Source organism: Scyliorhinus torazame, chromosome 4 (assembly GCF_047496885.1).
Source record: "Scyliorhinus torazame isolate Kashiwa2021f chromosome 4, sScyTor2.1, whole genome shotgun sequence".
Lineage (NCBI taxonomy): Eukaryota > Metazoa > Chordata > Chondrichthyes > Carcharhiniformes > Scyliorhinidae > Scyliorhinus > Scyliorhinus torazame.
This window is the reverse complement of record NC_092710.1, coordinates 37322894-37331570: the sequence shown is the minus strand read 5'-3', so window position 1 is coordinate 37331570 and position 8677 is coordinate 37322894. Positions and strand designations below refer to the sequence as shown.

Genomic DNA, 8677 nt, shown 5'->3' with positions numbered 1-8677 from the left:
GTAGTGGACTATTGGGCAAATAATGGTTCAAGAAGTGAACATTTAATAACTCACACGTAAGGATCATGATACACGCTCATGAATAATGTTTGTTTGGAAAGAGATTTCCATTCAGCACGTTGGCTTTGGGGACGCACGGAGAGGTTATGCTGGTTATATTTCTATTTACATTGAAATTCAATTGGCAACCACTTGGTCAAAAGCAGCGTTGATTCCACTGGGGCTCGAACCCAGAATATTCAGCATATAAAGCAGACGTGATAATCACTACACCACGGAATCAGCTGGTGAACCTCTTACTTGTTTATATAACTGGACTTTGTGATTGAGTCCTTCGCTCCAGAAACTTTACAAAACCTCCATTTGGTGCGATTTGCTCCGCTGTCAACACAAACTTGTTGTATACAAACTTGTTATATACATGTTAGCGATTCCCACAAAGTCGCGTTCAGCTGACTGTTCTCGACGTTTCTTCTTTGAGTCAGGTAATTTACCTGAAAAAGAGGCAACATTAAGGAGCGTTTAAGTGTTCCTGCGCGGGGGTTGTGGGCAAAGGGGAGGTTTCGCTTTTGGAAAAAAATGTAAGCAGCGACTGTGTTGGAGGCCGTGAAACGTGCGTCAAAATGTTGAGTAATTGAGAGTCAGGAGTGACCGTCTCAAACCCAACTGGGAATGATTGTCGGATTAGAACATAGAGTGCAGAAGGAGGCCATTCGGCCCATCAAGTCTGCACCGACCCACTTAAACCCTCAATTCCATCCTATCCCCGTTACCCCTCTTCGCCTTTTTGGTCGCTAAGGACAATTTATCATGGCCAATCCACGTAACATGCACGTCTTTGGACTGTGGGAGGAAACCGGAGCACCCGGAGGAAACCCACACAGACACGGGAAGAACGTGCAGACCCCACACAGACAGTGACCCAGCGGGGAATCGAATCTGTGACCCTGGCGCTGTGAAGCCACAATGCTATTCACGTGTGCTGCCCTAAATTGACGAAGGAAATAAAACATTTAAACGATTAAATATTCGCTACCATCCAGTAATGGTCGCTGTAGGCGACGTTATTTGGCGCCTGGATTGCTCACCCGGGAGAACGTCAGACTTTTAATCTGAGCGTCCACGGTTCAAGTCCCAGTTCGGGCGATAGTTTTAAACCAGAATGAGTGATGTTGACGTGAACTCACAACGTTAATCATTTGGGAAAGAGGCCCATCGGCCCGTTGTGTCTCTGCTGCCCCTCAAACCCCTGTCTGTTCCAATCTAAGTTTCAGCACAAGGTGCGTCGCCTTGGCATTCCACAGCGGTCCCAGGTGTCATCTAAATGCTTTTGTCTGAATAATACCATTATTGCAAGGAGAAATTCTTGCTCATCGCTTTAAGATTCATACCTGAAATATTAGCGATATTCTGATTTTGTTTGAATTTTTTACTGATTCTGCGCCTCAAGGCGAGTGGAATGTGATTTCCGACATTATCAGAAATTGAATTTGAAACAGTCACTATAAACGAGACTTTGACAAAGGGTCATCACGACTCGAAACGTTTGCCCTTTTCTCTCCCTCCAGATGCTGACAGACCTGCTGAGAGTTTCCAGCATTTCCTCGTTTGGTTTCAAAAACCAGGCAGTGCCTCTTGGGAACCATGTGCTTCACAAAGGGCATGCGAGACGATTCATTGGGACATGTGAAGAAGAATTGGATGGCATCAGGTTTATGGAGGATTCAGTATGTACATTGGGTGAGGAGCCCATTGGAATAGTCAAATCCACGGCCTCACCGCCACCACACCACACCTAAGCACTCCCCAGCTCCCTCACACCACCCCTCGCCACGCCCTCACTGCCTCCACACCACTGGCTCTCCACTCCCTCACCACCCCCACACCACCAGCCACCCCAAACTGCAGTCATGCATCATGTCTTGTGTCTTGCAGGATCACCTGGTCATGAGTCAGGCCCTTCTGGTGTTTCCTGCCCCGAACAACAACTCCAGTGAAAAAGCACAGACAGCGCCGAAAGCCCCCAGACTGTAGCCTGAGACACCCCGGAGCACCAGCCTGGCATGGCACCGATATCCCGTCACAGCAGTGGCTGTCCATGCCTGGATACCCCACTCCCGTGTGGGTCCCATTGACCCCACAACCCATCCCCTGGTCACCCCCCCCCCTCTGGCCCCAGCAGATGTGTGCCACTCCCCCCCTCCTCCAGCCAGCCCTGCCAGCAGCAAATCCAGAAGCCCATGGTCGCACCTCTGGGAACTTGTCCGATCTCAATTCTGTCCCTCAGCAGTACAGCGCCTGTTTCCCGAAGACTAAAACCACAAGTGAAACTCGCCGGAGGTAATTACTCCTGGCGGGTCCTGAAGGCTGCCTTGGGGAACAGGACGTGTGACAAAGCAGAATCAACGCGCAGAAACGTATAGCCAAGTTCTGCACACATGAGTACGGCCTCAACCTGGCATTCATGTCACATTACATTCATCCCCCACCATCTGGCCTGGGCTTGCAAAATCCTACCAACTGTCCTGGCTTGAGACAATTCACACCTCTTAACCTGGGGATACCTCTATCTCTGGATCTGTAATGACTTAATTACCTGCAAATGCTCACATTCAAAGCATTGTCTTGCATCTTTGACTTTGTCTGTATATATGTTTCTGGAACCTACCTCTTCATTCACCTGAGGGAGGAGCAGTGCTCCGAAAGTTAGTGATCTGAAATGAATCTGTTGGACTTTAACCTGGTGTTGTTAGACTTCTTACTGTGCCCACCCCAGTCCAACGCCAGCATCTCCACATCGTCACATCAGACCTTATTATGAAAGGAAGTTCATCTATGAAGCAGCTGAATTTGGTTTGGGCTAGGATACGAAAGGGGGCAATCGGAATAATATTTTGGAGTAAAGTAGTGGACTTTTGGGCAAATCATGTTTACAGAAATTAATAATGTTTGTCTAATTTAAAACTCACAGTTAATGATCATGATGTACGCTTCTGTCATGTGAGAGAACCTTTAAGAAATGTGTGTTTATAAATGGGTGTGTATATAAATATCTATAGTGAGAGTACCTTTAAGAAATGGGTGTTTACAACTGCAGTGATGTCAGAGAGTGGGTGGAGCTGGGCTGTCTGTCAGCTTTTTGCTTTCGTTTTTGAGCAGGCTTCAGGGTGTGTTTTAGTTTCGTTGTCAGTGTTGGAGCTGAAGCCAGACCAAGCAAGTGTACTGCTGTTCTCTCTGCCATCAAAAGACTATCTCTTGATCATTTGGTGAATTCAGAATTATAAATGTTTTCAGTTGTGAATGTAAACCTGATGTGCTTCTGGTAAAAGATGTTTTAAAGTCGTATGGATGTTAAAAGGAAAGCTTAAATGATTACTTAGTGTTGTAGTCTTTTGGGGTTGTATTTGAATTGATGGTTGCTAAGATGTTCACTGTATGTTTTAAGAAGGTTAACTTGAGTTCATAGAATAAACATTGTTTTGCTTTAAAAAATACTTTTCCATTTCTGCTGTACCACACCTGTACAGTGGGCAGTGTGCTCCCCATGCCACAATCTATTAAAAGTTGGGGTCAGGTGAACTCCATGATACACTTTGGGGTTCTCTGAACCCTGGTCCATAACACTTATTAAGTAATGTTTGTGTGGGATTCGATATCCACGCAGCACGTTGGTTTTGGGAACGCACAAATAGGGGAAGCTGGTTGTCTTTCTATTCAAATGGAAATTCAATTGGTAACAACTTGTCCAAAAGCAGCAACGACACCACTGGGGCTCGAACCAACTAGCTTCCCACATGGCTGTTTATATGACTGGAGTATGGGTTCGAGTCCCAATGGAACCTATGTTAATGCTAGAGCCCAGAAAGCTCAGTCGGTGCAGCATCAGACTATTAATCTGTTATATATCCTATACTATCCTCTTTTATTTTATGTTTCGTTCATGAGATGTGGGGCCAGCTATTTATTGCCCATCACTGAGGGCATTTCAGATTCAACAACATTGCTGTGGATTAAGGACGGCAGATTTCCTTCCCTTCAATGAGGACTTCAATGAACCAGATGAGTTCTTAGCCTTTTAATACCAGACTTTTATGGAATTTAAATTTCACCATTTGCCGTGACGGGATTCGAACCTGAATCGCTAGAGCTTTGCCCTGGGTCACAATGTAAATGCCCCTCCCTTTATATGTGCATCAACTTTCTCTCAATTAAACGTCCCATGGGATTTAAAAAATAAATAAATTTAGAGTACCCAATTCATTTTTTCCAATTAATGAGCAATTTAGCGTGGCCGATCTACCTACGCTGTACATCTTTTTGGGTTGTGGGGGGCGAAACCCACACAGACACGGGGAGAATGTGCAAACTCCACAGGGACAGTGACCCAGAGCCGGGATCGAACCTGGGATCTGGGAGCTTCCCATGGGATTTTAAAAGAAAACAAAGTATGAAAACAAGGCCTAAATGGAGGCACACTGTCAGATCACAAAGCTTGGTAAAAGGTACAATATCTTCCGAAGTGGCTTACAAGTGGAAAGCGAGGTAGAGGTGGAGCACGGAATTGGAAGAGAGGGCGGGAGTTACTGAGCTTCCGCACCGTCCAACAGGGGGCACCATTGGAACAGTGATAAAAACCAGGAATGTTCAATGGTCCAGTATTAGATGGAATGCAGATATTTCAGAGGGTTGTGGGGCATAGAGAGATTCTTGGAAGGTTTGGGGGAGGGGGCAATGTGTCTGGTGTTTTTCTTGTGATATATGGTCGTGCAGGGATTGGAAAGAAGGTTGCTGACTCAATACAATTAATCGGTTCGTCGTTGCCGGTGTTGTGCATCTTTCTGAACCGCGCTACTGGGGTCTACCAGAGACTGTGGGACACGGAATTTCAGGCAGTCTTAGGCCAGACTCATCCTCAGAAAGCGGCGCGACTATTTCCCAATTTGGGCTTAAATATTGCTGAATGTTGACCCTCCGGGTGGCCGAGGTGCGCGAGAAACAGTGAACGAAAGGCCGTCGAGCCACTTGATGTTCTCTGCCTGCCTGTGTGTACGAGTGGATGGGATCAATTCTCATAGAATCCCCACTGTGCAGAAGGAGGCCATTCGGCCCTTCGATGTTATACCTGCCCTCTGAAAGTGCACCCTACCGAAGCCCACTTCCCCCACCACGCTTCCGTAACTCCACCAGACCTCCTCATCTTTGGACTGTGGGAGGAAACCAGTGCACCCGGGGGAAAACCACACAGACACGGGGAGAATGCGCAGACTCCACAGTCACCGCAGGCCAGAATTGGAGCGGGATCTCTGGCTCTGAGGCAGCAGCGATAACCGCTCTTTCTCTCTCTCCACGCTGTTTTTGTTCACAGACCAGGGAATGGCAGCCTTCACACTCAGACATAGAGGAATCAACCTGGACATGGCTGAGGATTCAGCTTTCAATCTTTACTTGCACTCCAGAGACTGACATGGCGGCCATTGCTCACATCAGAATCGAGTAGGCTGCAAGGGCCGATGTCCCCCACGTGTGGGACGCAGCGAATGCGAGAATTGGCTGCAATGTCAGGGTGCCGCCCGCCTGCCAAGGGACAGTATTGCAGCCATATTATTTCCATGGCAAGTCCAGTTCAGTTTCTGGTTAATGCTAACTCCAAATGTGTTGCTAGCTCGGGAATCAGCGACGGCAATGCCAACGAATATAAAGGGGTAATTTTTGGATCCTCTCTTGTTGGAGAATGTCACTGCCTGGCAGTTATGCAGTGCCAACCTTCCTCGCCACTTGTCAGCTCAACCATGAATATTGTCCATGTCTTGATGCAGTTGGCTATGGGCTGCGTCAGTGCCTGGATAGTGGCGAACGGCGCTGAACATTGCGCCGTCATCAGCGACCATATAATCATAGAATCGTAGAACTTAGTGCAGAAGGAGGTCAGTTGGTCCATCGTGTCTTCCCCGGCCCTTGGAAAGAGCACCCTACCTCAGCAACGCCACCGACCCTTTTTGGACACAAGGACAATTTAGCGTGGCCAGTCCACCTAACCTGCACATCTTTAGACTATGGGAGGAAACCGGAGCACCCGGAGTATACCCGGGTAGACATAGGGAGAACGTGCAGACTCCGCACTGACATCATCACTTCCGACCTCATTAAGGAAGTTCATTGATGAAGCAACGGAAGGTGGTTGGGGCTAGGATACCAACGGGACCAACTCGGAATGATAGTCTGGAGCTGAGGTGATTGGGCTTCAACTATCACAACCAGCTGCATCATGATCATGGCTTATTATTCAAATCATTAATCTGCTCCCGTTTTCACGCAGATCCTTTGATTCGTTCAGTTCGAAGAGCTATAACTAACTCCTTCTTGCAAACATGAAATGTTTCGTACTGATTTTGTAAGTAAATAATTCCACAGACTCACCACTGCAAAGAACAAAGAAACGTACAGCACAGGAACAGGCCCTTCGGCCCTCCAAACCTGCGCCGACGATGCTGCTCGTCTAAACTAAAATCTTCTACACTTCCTTGGTCCGAATACCTCTATTCCCATCCTGTTCATTGTATTAGTCACGATGTCCCTTAACTGTCACTGTCGTCCCTGCTTCCACCACCTCCTCCGGCAGGGAGTTCCAGGCACCCACGAGCCTCTGTGTAAATAACCTGCCTCTTAACCTTGCACCTCGCACCTTAAACCTATGCCCCCTAGTAATTCACCCCGAGTAATTGTCATGTTTGGGCAGCATGGTAGCATTGTGGATAGCACAATTGCTTCACAGCTACAGGGTCCCAGGTTCGATTCCCGGCTTGGGTCACTGTCTGTGCGGAGTCTGCACGTTCTCCCCGTGTGTGCGTGGGTTTCCTCCGGGTGCTCCGGTTTCCTCCCACATTCCAAAGATGTGCAGGTTAGGTGGATTGGTCATACTAAATTGCCCATAGTGTCCAAAATTGCCCTGAGTGTTGGGTGGGGTTACTGGGTTATGGGGATAGGGTGGAGGTATTGACCTTGGATAGGGTGCCCTTTCCAAGAGCCGGTGCAGACTCGATGGGCCGAATGGCCTCCTTCTGCACTGTAAATTCTATGTAACTCTGTATCTATTCCCATCCTATTCATGTATTTGTCAAGATGCCCCTTAAATGTCACTATTGTCCCTGCTTCCACCACCTCCTCCGGCAGCGAGTTCCAGGCACCCACTACCCTCTGTGTAAAAAACTTGCCTCGTACACCTACTCTAAACCTTGCCCCTCGCACCATAAACCTATGCCCCCTAGGAATTGACCCCTCTACCCTGGGAAGAAGTCTCTGACTATCCACCCTGTCTATGCCCTGCATAATTTTGTAGACCTAATGTACTAGACCGAATCCTCTATAATGCATTAGAAATATTCTGTCAATGTTCTAAGATGAAGGAATTGAATACAGAATGGCTGTCGGTGCGGTGAGTGGCACGTTTTGCCAAGGTGACTTTCGAACGACGGCTATTGGATATTTAGAAAAGGCGGTGTGTGAGTGATCGCGTTTAACGGATTGGGTCCACGCAGAACAAAATGTAGAACGGATGTGAAAGTTGGGAAAGGGGCAGGAGACAAAGGGGGAAATGTGAGATTGGGAAGGATCACCAGAAAAAGAGCAATAGTTTGGAAATTTCGAAGAATTTCAGTCTGTAAACTAATAGTGGACTTTTGGGCAAAACATATTTAAAACTCTGAATGGTCATTTGCTTATTTAAGCAATCAGGTAATGGTCATGATGCACGCTTATTAAATAGTATTGGAAAGAGGTTTCCATTCAGCACATTGGCTATGGGAACGCACAGAGAGGGGAAGCTGGTTATATTTCTGTTGACATGGAAATTCAATTGGTAACTATTGTCCAGAAGCAGCAATGATTCAACTGGGGCTCGAACCCAGGACCTGCTCCGGATAAAGCGGAAGTGAAAACCAGTACACCACGGAACCACGTGGTTAACATGGGTTCCTGTTTATATGACTGGAGTGTGTGATTGTATCCATAGCTCCAGAAATGTTGCAAAGCGCCCATTTGGTGGGATTCGCTCAGCTGTCAACACCTAAATGTTAGCGTTTCCATTTAAGTCGCGTTTCGCTGATTGTTCTGAAGGTTTTTCCTTTGAGTCAGGCAATTTGCAGGAAAAGAGGCAAAATGAAGCAGCGTTTAAATGTTATGGGCAAACGGGAGGCTTCGCTTCTGTAAAGATTCCGACATGATCGAAATTTGAATTTTATCCCCGACGGGGGCGCACGAACTAGTGTGGTCAAACGTCCTGGACAATGGGCAGGTGAGAGAGGAATAAGGTTAGAACAGAGGGGAAAAGTGAACGAGATAGAGAGCTCTTGGACCTTTGACATGTTTGCGCGGCACTGCGCTGCCCCACTCCGGTCACAAAGGCCGGGTCACAGGAATGGGCGAGGATAGGGGAATGGAGGTGAGGCTGAGGCAGAGGCAGCGGTCAGACAACGGGCATAATTTAAGGTTAAGATCAGCCCCGGGAGAGGCGGGGCACCATACTAGCAGGGATAGCTAGCACAGGAAGAAAGACAGCAAGGCGGGACGCGGTGGACCTCCCGGCAGGGTGGGGGCCCCTCTCTGTTGGGGGAGGGGGGCAGTATTGCTCTCTTTGGTTGTTTCTAAATATGGCGGTCAATATGGTCGCCTTCCTTAATTC

At 47.7% G+C, this 8677-nt stretch overlaps 1 non-coding gene across 1 annotated transcript; it reads right to left on the bottom strand.

The window, feature by feature from the left end:
* Positions 1 to 209: 209 nt before the first annotated feature.
* Positions 210 to 282, bottom strand: trnai-uau (transfer RNA isoleucine (anticodon UAU)). Its single transcript has one exon. It is a non-coding gene; the product is annotated as a tRNA-Ile (tRNA).
* Positions 283 to 8677: the final 8395 nt, after the last annotated feature.